Source organism: Euleptes europaea, chromosome 1, assembly GCF_029931775.1.
Source record: "Euleptes europaea isolate rEulEur1 chromosome 1, rEulEur1.hap1, whole genome shotgun sequence".
NCBI lineage: Eukaryota > Metazoa > Chordata > Lepidosauria > Squamata > Sphaerodactylidae > Euleptes > Euleptes europaea.
In genome coordinates this window covers 5,800,575-5,812,003 of record NC_079312.1, presented here as the reverse complement: position 1 = coordinate 5,812,003, position 11,429 = coordinate 5,800,575, and positions in this window count along the sequence as shown.

The following is an 11,429-nucleotide window of genomic DNA, read 5'->3' as shown; positions in this document are numbered from 1 at the left end:
GAGAAGGTGCAGAAAAGAGCAACCAAAAGAGCAACTGTCCTATGGGGAGCTGTTTAGGGCTGTTTAGATTGGAAAGAAGGCGGCTTAGGGGAGACATGATAGAGGTCTATTAAATTATGCATGGTTTGGAGAGAGTGGACAGGGAGAAGTTTTTCTCCCTCTCCCATAATACTAGAACATGGGGTCACCTGCTAAAGCTGGAGGGCGAAAGATTCAAAACAGATAAAAGGAAATATTTTTTCACACAACGCATAGTTAAATTGTGGAACTCCCTGCCCTAGGATGTGGTGATGGCTGCCAGCTTGGAGGGCTTTAAGAGGGGAGTGGACATATTCATGGAGGAGAGGGTATTCATGGCTGTTAGTTAGAATGGATACTAGTCATGCTGCATACCTATTCTCTCTAGTATCAGAGGATCATGCCTATTATTTTGGGTGCGGTGGAACACAGGCAGGATGGTGCTGCTGCACTCGTCTTGTTTGTGGCTTCCTAGAGGCACCTGGTTGGCCAATGTGTGAACAGACTGCTGGACTTGATGGGCCTTGGTCTGATCCAGCAGGGCCTTTCTTATGTTCTTATGTTCTAACTCCACCTTCAACCCCCGCTCTCAGGAGCTCCTGCTATTTTTGTTAACGGCTAGCAGCCGAGACTCTTTTGACATTTTCCCCATTGTCCCATTGGGTTTGCAAGACGGAGAGTCAGTCGTGCTCTATGCGAAAAACCCCTCCCATTGGGCACAACTCTCCCCTGAAGGAATGATTTTTGTAAACACCGAAGGATGTGTGCATTGTGACCGCCTCAGGTTTATTTGTGAGGACCATGTCCTGGAACCCCACCACCCTTGTTTGGCTCCCCCCATAGACCAGGTCAGCTACTGTAAATATGACCTGATACAGGAATCCGGGTCTGCACTAGTGTATCTGGGAAAAGGATGCGTGTGTGTCAGAACCCCCTGTACCTTTTTGATTTTAAACTCCTTTTTGCTGCAACCCATGCTCCCTTATATAAATAGATGTTTTTGCAATGTCACCTTGGTGCCAGGATGTGAATGCCATTATTCCATCCCTGTATGGACCCGGGAAGAAATTATTTTGTCCCCGGAACTCTTCAAATATATGCAGCCCCTTTTCTTGGGCATGGGCTTAGACTCCATCAGCCAACTTTTTAAACATCCCAAACTGCAAGCCAGCCTTCAGGAAATAAAACAATCTGGAGACATCAGCTCACTGGTCATTTCCCACAATAATAAGGTGATAATGGATATCTTCGCCATAGTTGATACCACTGAGGAACATTCATGGTGGGAGACTCTTTTGGGTTGGAGTCCTGCGGCCACTGGCTTCTTAAACCTCGCTTTGCACCCCATTGTTGTGATTCTTGCAGCACAAGTGTGCATCACCATTCTGATAATTGCTCTTGGGTGCTGGGTGCGAAAGCAACTCAGCAGTTATCCACCGTACCAAAAAGCTCTCCTACAAAAAACTATAGCAGAAGCTGAGCCTTATTCCCCCCTTTTTTTCTTGTGTGTTTTGTGTATTCTATTTTTTACTTTCCAAGGTGGGGATGCCTATTTGACACTTCCCCTAGAAAAATTGGTGGGAAGAAAGGAGCTTGTTCACGGTTGGCCGGGCCATGCAACAACCGCAAAGGTGAGCCCACCAACCAAGTGAACCAGCAGCTGGAAGTTCTATGAGTTTTGCCTCATGATGACCTTTAGTGGCATGAGCCGTGGACTCCCCTATGCCAAGTAGGGAGAACTTCCAGGAGTGGAGGAGGAGGCAAATACGTGACTGGTACCTTCACCAGCACAAGTGTCGGTCCGGTTTTGGACTGCCCTTTCCCCTCCACGGGATCCTTGCCCGAAGGCAAGATCCCAATAGCGATGGTGCCTAGAAATCCGGCAGGGGCACCTGAGCTAGTCACTTTCAAGATCAAGGGAACCACCTCCCCCTACAAAACAACTGCACCCTTGGAAAGCCAACTCCCCCTCTTCACCTATAAATGCATTTTCATGTCTTTGTATAAAGGCACCTTGGTCTGACACTGGTCAGAACTCTACAAACGACAAGGTACCCATCATGCTCCAGGATTTGGGAATTTGCATATACCAAACCTCCTGGGACAGGCCAAAACACTTTCTGCATTAGGATAATGATGCACCACCCACATCAAAGGGGCTGATCAGGAAGCAATGGGAAACCGCGTGAGAGTGTATGGAAGGATTCCTTGCACTTTCAATTTTTTTTCTATTCTTTAACAACATTGAGAGAGGTCCCCCCCCCGAAGGGAGTGATCCCGTCTATTACACTGAGGATCGCCCCATTAGGAAGAGATCTTGGGGTTTGGGTTCACTCCCTTAGCAGGGAAGGCAAATCCAAAACCGGAGCAACACCCGTGCAGTCAGCCACCCCACTGGAGTGCACGTTTGGGTGCACGTTTGCAGGTGGTTGCATGGTAGAGCCACCCGGAATGCCTGCTCCCTCCATTTTTGCATCAACACTAGCATAGCCTTGCTACCCACCCTGTTTCCAGCAACCACTTGTACTTAATAATTTTCTTATGTGGGAATTAAAACCGGAAAGGGAATGGCCATACAAGAGCCGGTGTTAAAATGATAATTCAAGTGATTTTATTTTAAAGTATAAATATATATGTAATACCATCATGCTTTGTGCCATATGCAGATTGTCTCCCCACCTCCCTTGGACTAGCTTAACCCATGCTAGACCCGTTGGAAACAAAGGAGACGGAAGAGCTCAAAAGCGAAAGTGCAAAGTGCCCATTAGCACCTCCTCCGAGGCGGAAGAACCCGAACGCAGTTGGCAGCTGCCGAAGAAACCGCCATGCATTATTTCGTAACTTCACCCTCACACTAAGCCCTTTTTAACAGCCATGGACTGAAGGGGGTGTGTGATGTTTTCCGTTTCTTAAAAACTTCTTAGCGAACACCAGCGGGTTGTCTTGCTTTTTCTCACTGTCTCTTTCGTTTTAAAGTGTACAAAGTTTTTTTCCCAAAGGCAATCTTGCCCTATGTTTTTTTTTCTTTGTGCACTATTTTTGCAGTAATCATTATGTATAGATTAATTGTTGATTGAAGTTTCATGTACTCAGGACTGTAATTTGAGTTTAGCAAAATAAGTGTTTTTATTTGCTGTTTATTTGTATATGTTGAGAGCCGAGCCTGCTGCACCGACTCATCTAGTGCAGTTATTTCCATAGCCTACTTGCAAATTTAAGAATGCATATCGCAGTTTAATAATGTACCAAGTTCCATAGACAGTCACCTTTTTATCTGGCATGGTTTTTAGATTAGTTTAAAATTGGTTCCTAACACCCCATTGACTTGTGCAAACCGGCCTTCAAGCAAGTCCTGCAATCAAGATCTACACGTGTACAAAAAAAGTATTGACATTCAGACAAGCGTCGTGAATGTCAACAAGGGAGGGAATTGTAAGCATACGGGCCGCCTAAACTCCTGGGCGGGTCCTGGCAACCCGAGCAGAAATGTGCGCACGAAGTTCCAGCCATGCACCTAGCCTGAAACACTACAGGGAAGGCAGATGCAAGCAAGTGAAACTGACACGAACCGCTCCATTCAGCGCGAAGCAGCCGGCAGCTGAAGACTAGAGGCAAGGTCAACCTCTCCAGCGAGCTAAAGCGACTCCATTTGCCTGACTGCATCTCTGTTCAAGCCGCCATCTCGCAGAAGCGTGAGGGTCACATAGCCTGCGCCAACTCCCCCTCCCATTGCAGCAGCAGCAGATTAATGGGCCATCAGAAGAGATCCTGTTATCAGCAATGTGTCACCTCTCCATGCCATGCCCAGAAGCAAGTCCCGGACATTGCGAAGTTGCGCTATTGTGTTGGATGGTTAAGCCAATCACAAACGAGATTCCTGGTTCCTCCGGGTTGCACAAGTCACTGGAATCAGAATAGATTTCCAAATTCCAACCTCCCCACTCCGGCAGCCGATCATTAAATCCTTTGTCACCTTTTGTCACCTGGGAACCGCAGAGGGGTAATCCAATCACCCTGCCCCCAGCAAAAGAGTATAACTCGGGTCACCTACACCCATAATGTTACCTTAGGTCTTTCCTTGGCATCTACACCGTTACTCTGTTGGTTTGGGTTTTGCGCAGCCTGACCACGCTCCCCTCCCTCCTCGCTGGCCGAGTCCACGGGAACCCCTTGCCCTCGCCCTTCTTATTTTCTCTGTCTTAGTCTACTGGAACTTGGGACAACTCCTCTACAGGAAAGGTGTAGTATGACCCGTCAACTATCTCCTACCAAATTGGTAACTGTCTCTAACCTCCTCCCTTTTGAATTCCTAGTTTCCCTGTATGTTGTGTATTGCACCATTGAATGAATGAATACATAAACTCTCTTAATTTGGATTCCATTTGCCTCTGTCATTATTCCTAAGGTCACAGTAAATGGGCTCTGGTATAGTTGGTTGCATTCCGCTTTATAAATATCTTAGTTTCCGATTGCTCAGCTAATTTCCCCATTTAAAGAGCAATTCGGCTAACACCGTTTTCAGCTGCTAAAAGTGTTTCTGACTAGTGTTGTAAACAGCTGCGCGTTGTGTTACAAATGTGTGTGGTTGTTGTTTTTGCAAAGCAACTACTTTAGGGGGAGCTATGAAAAACCTGAAAAGATAAATATTATGAATTAGGCCCTACCCATGTGCCATCCCCATAGCTTGATGTACTCGCAATACTTTTTGGGGGTGTGGGCTCTGTCCCTGAGCTATCTGCGGAGTAGCCCCCAAAGTGGAGTTTGGCCATATTTTTCCTCCTAAAATGATAACTGTTTTCAGTACAGTTGCTTCCTCCCAATCTTCCTCTGCTGCTGCTTCTAGAATATTATTCCAGTATACATGACGCTCAAGAAGACCTCTTAGTTTGCAGTATGTCTGAAGCTTTGTTGAGTCTCAGCTCTATTTCCAATCCACCAGCCTCCAAATCAGACCATCTTTGCTGGGTCTAACTTGTGTGTATTGTTGTGACCCAATTATCATAGAGTCCAATGGTGACACTTGAGAGGAGGTTGGTTAAACCAACAACTCTTTTATTGATCAAGAGAGAAGCTGGGTGCGCAGGCTCTGGACCAAAATGCAGGCGGGAGACCCGGCACACCAGAACAAAGGGCGAGCAGTCTGCTTTACCACTTTTGAAGAAACTACGTATTAATAAAGATTTTTTTTTGATCATGCGAGTTCTCCAATGTTCATTGTTGTACATAGGAATACACACCGTCAGCGAATCTCTAAGAGCAGGGCAGCCTTAACTAGCCGCTTCCACAATCGAGGAATGATGCTATCCTAACTTCAGATAAGAGAGTCGTCCCCCCCCCTTTCAATGCAGGGAAAGGAGGGAGGGAAGCTTTGCCCTGGGCAAGGAGAAACTGAATGGATGGGGGTGGGGATGATTGTGTGTGTGTGTGTGTGTGTTACTGCTTTCGGGCACTTTGAACGAAGGGGGAGAGAGGGGGTTTCGTGCTCATTTGTACACGTGCATGTATGAATGCTGCACAGGTTTCCATGGGCACATCAGTATGGGGGGGTGTGCTTCCCATGTCGTGGAGAAAATAAAGGCTTTTAGTGGTGGGGGAGTGAGAGAGGGGAGCCGGGAAAGGCAGCATCTCCCGCTTCCAGAGATTAGGCGAGGCTGGGGGGGGGGGGCGTCTCCAGCTTCCCCAGATGTCCCCCCAACGGTTTCCGGCCTCCACAAGCAATTCCCCCTCCCCCTCCAAATGCAACCCCGAGGCCAGCGAGTCCGCCATCCTAGAGGGGCCGCCAGGGAAAGGGGGGTGTGGGTGGGGAGAAGCCCGTCCTCCTTCCTTCCTTCCTGCCCGCCCGACGTGGGAATGGCGGCCTTTGTCGTCCTTTCCCTTGCAGCTCCTTCCGAGTGAGTCAAGGGGGATCCGGGGAGGGGGGTCAGAGGCGGGTCCCGATCCAAGAGAGCCCCCTCCGAGGAGCCTGGGGGGGGCTGCTCCGTCTTGCGCCCCTCTTCCCCCCCCCAACCTCTCTGCAAAGGGGTGGGGATGTGGGGGGGGGGAGATGCAGCCCCTTCCCTGCATCGCGGAGGCCTCGCGAGGGATCCAGATTTGCAGGGAGGGAGGGTGGGTTGGGGGGGTGTCTGGGTGGGCCCTCTTATGGGGGGTGGGGGCTGCGAGTCAAGGAAAGGCCAGGTGAAGAGGGAGCTGGATTTGGGGGGGGGGTTGAGTCAGACCCCCGGCAGAGGAATCAGGGACTCGTGGCACTCCACGTGTTTGGGAATGAGGCACATTCAGACGGGGTGGAGGCTGCAGAGGGCGACGCCCCCAGCAGAGAGCTCCCCGGGGACCAGAGGAGGCTCTCCCTCTGGAGGAGGGCATGGATTCCTTTGGGGCCAAAAAAATTCCCATTCCTCCCTGCACGGGAGATGTTAGAATGTTTTAATCTTTGACACCATTGCAACAAAAAACCAGTTTCTTTCCTGGCTCGGGTGGTGGGAGGACAGGATGCCCCAGAGAGTCCACAGTCATCCACATGAGAGGGTCTACATTGAGGAGTGGGTGAACTTGGGGGCTGCAGTGGGACCCTCGCCTGGAGGAAGGTCATGTGGGGAGGAGTGGGCCCGCCTGGAGGACGCACTTGGCCAAACTTCCAAGTAAACCTCCATAACATTTGTGCTCCGAGGCGGGGTGGGAGGGCGAGGGCTGTGCCACGTGCACCATTCATTCATTCATTCATTAAGCGCCCCGCAACAATAAGGAGTGACGTCCCAGGTTCAATCCCCAGCATCTCCAGTTAAAGGGACTAGGCAGGTAGGTGATGGGAGAGACCCCTGCCTGAGACCCTGGAGAGCCGCTGCCGGTCTGAGTAGACAATACTGACTTGGATGGACCAAGGGCCTGATTCAGTAGAAGGCAGCTTCATATGTTCATTTCCCGCTCCCTCCTTACAGAAAGAAGGTTTGAGTTCTCCGGGGTGCTGCAAGACTGGCATAGGGTGGGACTGTTGAGCTGAAAGGGGTTTTGGGGAGGGGGGGGAGAAATGTAGGACCAGGCTCTGCTATGCTAGACCCAATAGGTAGAGAAAGGAAGGGGGGAGCAATGCATTGGGAGAAGATCCCCTCTCCCCCAGTACACACATGCCTTCCTGTGCCAGAAAGAGCTGCTTTGTACAAAATAAAGATATTCTCAAAAGAAAAAAGAGCTAGGGAATTAAGACCCACAAGAGACACGAATAGGGAAGGGCCCTTCTAGCCACTTCAGACTGGGGCGGGAGCTAATGGGCCAAGGTTCAGAAGGGGCAGGAGATTTTGCCCCCAGGGCTTCTTGGCAGCCTGGCCCCAGCAGGCCTTTCCTTCCTTCCTTCCTTCACATCCGGATCTCAAGCAATGCAACTGTGTCCTTTGCTCTTTGGGAAGCAGTTGAGGGAGAGCCCCCCTCCCACCCCCTTTCTCCATCTCCCTTTTGAAATCCTTGTCCTCTCAGTTGTGGGACTCTTTTCTGCACTGCTGGGTGTGTAGGAAGGGGGGGGTCCCTCCAGGCTCCCCAAAATTATGAACCAGAGTTTCAGGCTCTCTTCAGGGTCAGCAGTGCCATGTGCTCCATGGAAGAAGAGAGACACGGCCCCCATCTGACATGCCTAGGAGACATCAGTCTCTGACCTGAATCATACAAGCAGAGATAGTGGGCACAACCTTTTTCTTGCAGTGCTAGCTTTCTATGTGCAGGGTGTTTTCCGTAATGCAAAGGAACATTTGTAGTTGCCAAGTTCAGGGTTGGAATCTCCCACCTGCCCCCTTGAGCCAGACAGTCCAGCTTAACTCCTAATTTGTGACTATGGACATGTTACCTAATTTGATTGTAAATCTGGAGTAATCCAACACAAAAATAGTTAAAATCTGTGATTTGGAACTGTGTTTTTCCATTGTGGTGGTGCCAAAAAGCAGCGGAGCCGTGTTTTTTTGGGTTCAGTCTGTGGTTATGGGCATAATATTTGATTTGATGGCAAATTTGGGGTGACCCAAAGCAAAAATCCTGAGGATCCACAAGGTTCCATGCTTTGGAATTATGTTTTTACACTATTGCAGCACTATGAAGCATTGGATGCATGATTTTGTGGTGCTGCATATTAGACTAAAACACAATCTAAAGTATAACCATGGATTTCTTTTGTGAAAATCAGATATGATTTCATGAAGATCCATTTAACTTCATCTAGATCTGACTTTTACCAAGTCTCCTTTTGCACACAACTTCTACTGAGGTGTGGCATTTTTATAATCGTTTTGGTCCAATTCCTCTCCATAGGGCACCCAAACATGATCTGGATGGGGGGATGGGTTCCTAAGTATGCAAAAGAGTTCTGGAATTGAAAGAAAAGGATCCTCCCCCCCCCATCCCAAACTACCCAAGCAGTGGGGCCTGAGCATGCTTCTCACCCTCCAGGAGCCATGGAAGATGGAAAACAGTTGAGCATTATATAAGGGAAAGAGAAAGGAGAGGGGGCATGGAGACAGTGGGCACCCCCTGACCCTTACCCCCCAGTCCAGGACATATGAGCCTTTCAGGGCTCTGCCCCTTGGTCTCCAAATCAGCTCTGTGGATGGGTTTTTAGGATCTGCTCCTAAAGAGGCTGACTCCCCCCCCCCCCCCCACACACACACAAACAAAGGATGCTTTGTGGCAAAGGGAGCAGAGACCGTTATTTTCCTTGTGTAACTCTGAAACCTTTGGGGGGAAAGGAAAGAGTTGGGATACTCCATGTAAGGGGGGAAAGGTGCAATCTTCCCAGAATGATTGGAGGGCTTGAAACTGCAGGCAGCTTACGTCAGAAGGACTCCAAGCTTTTATTTATTTATTTATTTATTTTTATTCATTTGAAGTGAGTTCTATTATAAAACTACACATTAATAGTTTAGGCGTAATAATTTCTTATGCTGATTACTGGAATGGGGGGATTATGTTTATCTTATTAATTGGGTATTAGTTTGTATTGTGATGGTGGTTGTGAAGGTTTGCAATGGATATTATATTAATCTTCCCAGATTGATTGGAGGGCCTGACACTTCTGGCTGCTTACCTCAGAAGGACTCCCGCCTTTTTGGATCACTGTGGCTAGGTCAGGGTGAGAGAGGTTAGGCACCAACTGGCGGAGATGGAAGAGGGTCGCCTTGACCTGAGCCTCCGTTGTTAGGGAGGCATCAAGGATCACACCCAGGCTCCTGATGACAGGTGCAGATGTCAAAGATCAGATCCAACATATGTCTAGCTTGATGGGTAGGACCCGAAAAAAATGGGGAGAACCCCAGTGCCGCCATGCAAGATAATAGGTCCCAAGCTAGCGATGAAGGAGCGGCATTGGCATGGATGTTGAGGTCCTCCAGAACTATTAGTTTCTATTACTATGGTATTACTATTAGTTGTAATACCACCATTCTCTGAGATGGCTGAACTGTACGGGATACACCAGGAGTGCAACCCTGTGCAGAGTTACTCCACACAGCAGCCCCATTGAGCTCCTCGGGCATCTCTGATGGCAGCCTGGCTGAAGTCCAGTCTGTCCGTCTGGGTGCTTCTCCATATGGGAATGACAGGAAGCTTTTCAAAAATTGTCTGCAGCACTGAAACGGTTAAAGTTTGCTAGAGAGGCCAAGCAAGTAGTGGGGGAGACAGAAGGGTTTGCTTCTGCATTGCCAAAGAACTGGAAAGGATTCAGATGTGCATATTTATTTATTATTTATTGTATTTATTTTGTTTTATACCCTGCCCTCCCCCACCACAAGAAATTCCATAACTATAGATATAGTAAAATCACATCACTTAAAACCCACAAATGAAATCCATAACTTCCAGCCCCATAAAACACCCATAAAATAGAATAAACAAGTGGTGCTCAATTTGGAGCACAGGGCCATGGCAAGGCCTGCGAACAGCCAGCATCCCTACACCATGGACTGATAGTCAATAACACAGGTGCGGGGAGATAGGGAGGCCAGCACAGATGGAAAGCCATGGCTGTCCTCAACCATAGGCGTGGTGGAATAACTCTGTTTTGCAGGCCCTGCGGAAAGCTCCAAGATCCCACAGGGCCCTGGTCATCTCAAAGGGAGTTCCACCAGGCTGGGGCCAGGGCCGAAAAAGCCCTAGCCCAGGTCAAGGATAGCCTATCGCTCTTTGGGCCAGGTAGCACCAGAAGATTACTATTTGTAGAACATAATGTTCTCTGTGTGTGTGGGGGGGATGTTACCAGGAGAGGCGGTCCCACAGGTACGAAGGTCTCAGACCATGTAAGGCTTTAAAGGTCAAAAACAGCACCTTGCAACTGATCTGGTGTTCCAGCTGGAGCCAGTGCAGTTGGCAGAGCACTTGCTGGATATGCTCACTCAGCCAGGCCTCAGTAAGGAGCCTCACTGTGGCATCGCATGGATCACCATGGCTAGGTCAGGGTGAGAGAGGTTAGGCACCAACTGGCGGACATGGAAGAGGATTGCCTTGACCTGAGCCTCTGTTGTTAAGGAGGCATCAAGGATCACTCCCAGGTTCCTGATGGCAGGTGCAGGTGTCAAAGATCAGATCCAACATATGTCCAGCTTGATGGGTATGATCCGAAACAAATTGGGAGAACCCCAGTGCCGCCATGGAAGATAATAGGTCCTAAGCTAGCGATGAAGGAGCGGCATTGGCATGGATGTTGAGGTCCTCCAGAACCATTAGTTTCCACCGCTGCCTCTAACAAGCTCAGCAGGGTATCTGCTGGTGTGTCAGGCAGCTGGTACACCAGCCCGATAGCCAGGTTCTCCTCAGCTTCCCACATGAGAGATCCCCACATTCAATGCTGGGTATCTCTAGGGCGGGCAGAGCCCTGAAAGATTAAGCCTCCCGGATGAACAACGCCCCCCCCCCCGGCCCATTGTCTGAAACTGGTGGAGAACCGGAAAACCTGGGGGAGCCAGGCTCTTTCAGGGCGACAGTCTCACCCTCTTGAACCCAGATCTCGGTCACGCAGGACAGGTCCACACCCAGCAAAGTAAAATAAGTCTGCAGGGTGGTGGTCTTATTGCTAATGGACCTGGCTGTGCACAACAGCAGTGTCGGAGACGGGTTGTTCCTAGCCCGCCTACCATCGTACCTCAGGATAGGATGCAGGTTGGAAGGAGTCTGAGCATAGCCCTATCCCTAAGTTCTTCCCTTATACCACCTACTCCCACCGCCATTCTTCCTGCGCCCCCCAATGACTGGGATCCCCAACCCATTCCTGGCCTTCCAAGTTGGAACAACTAGCTGCATTGGACCTGTGCTGGTCACTCACCAGCAAACGAATACTATAAAATTCCTAACCTTCTATAAAACCAAAGGTAATACAATAATAACAACAAAGAATCCCCCCTCAACCATATTAAATACTGGCAATTAGGATTTTGACGATGCTAGAG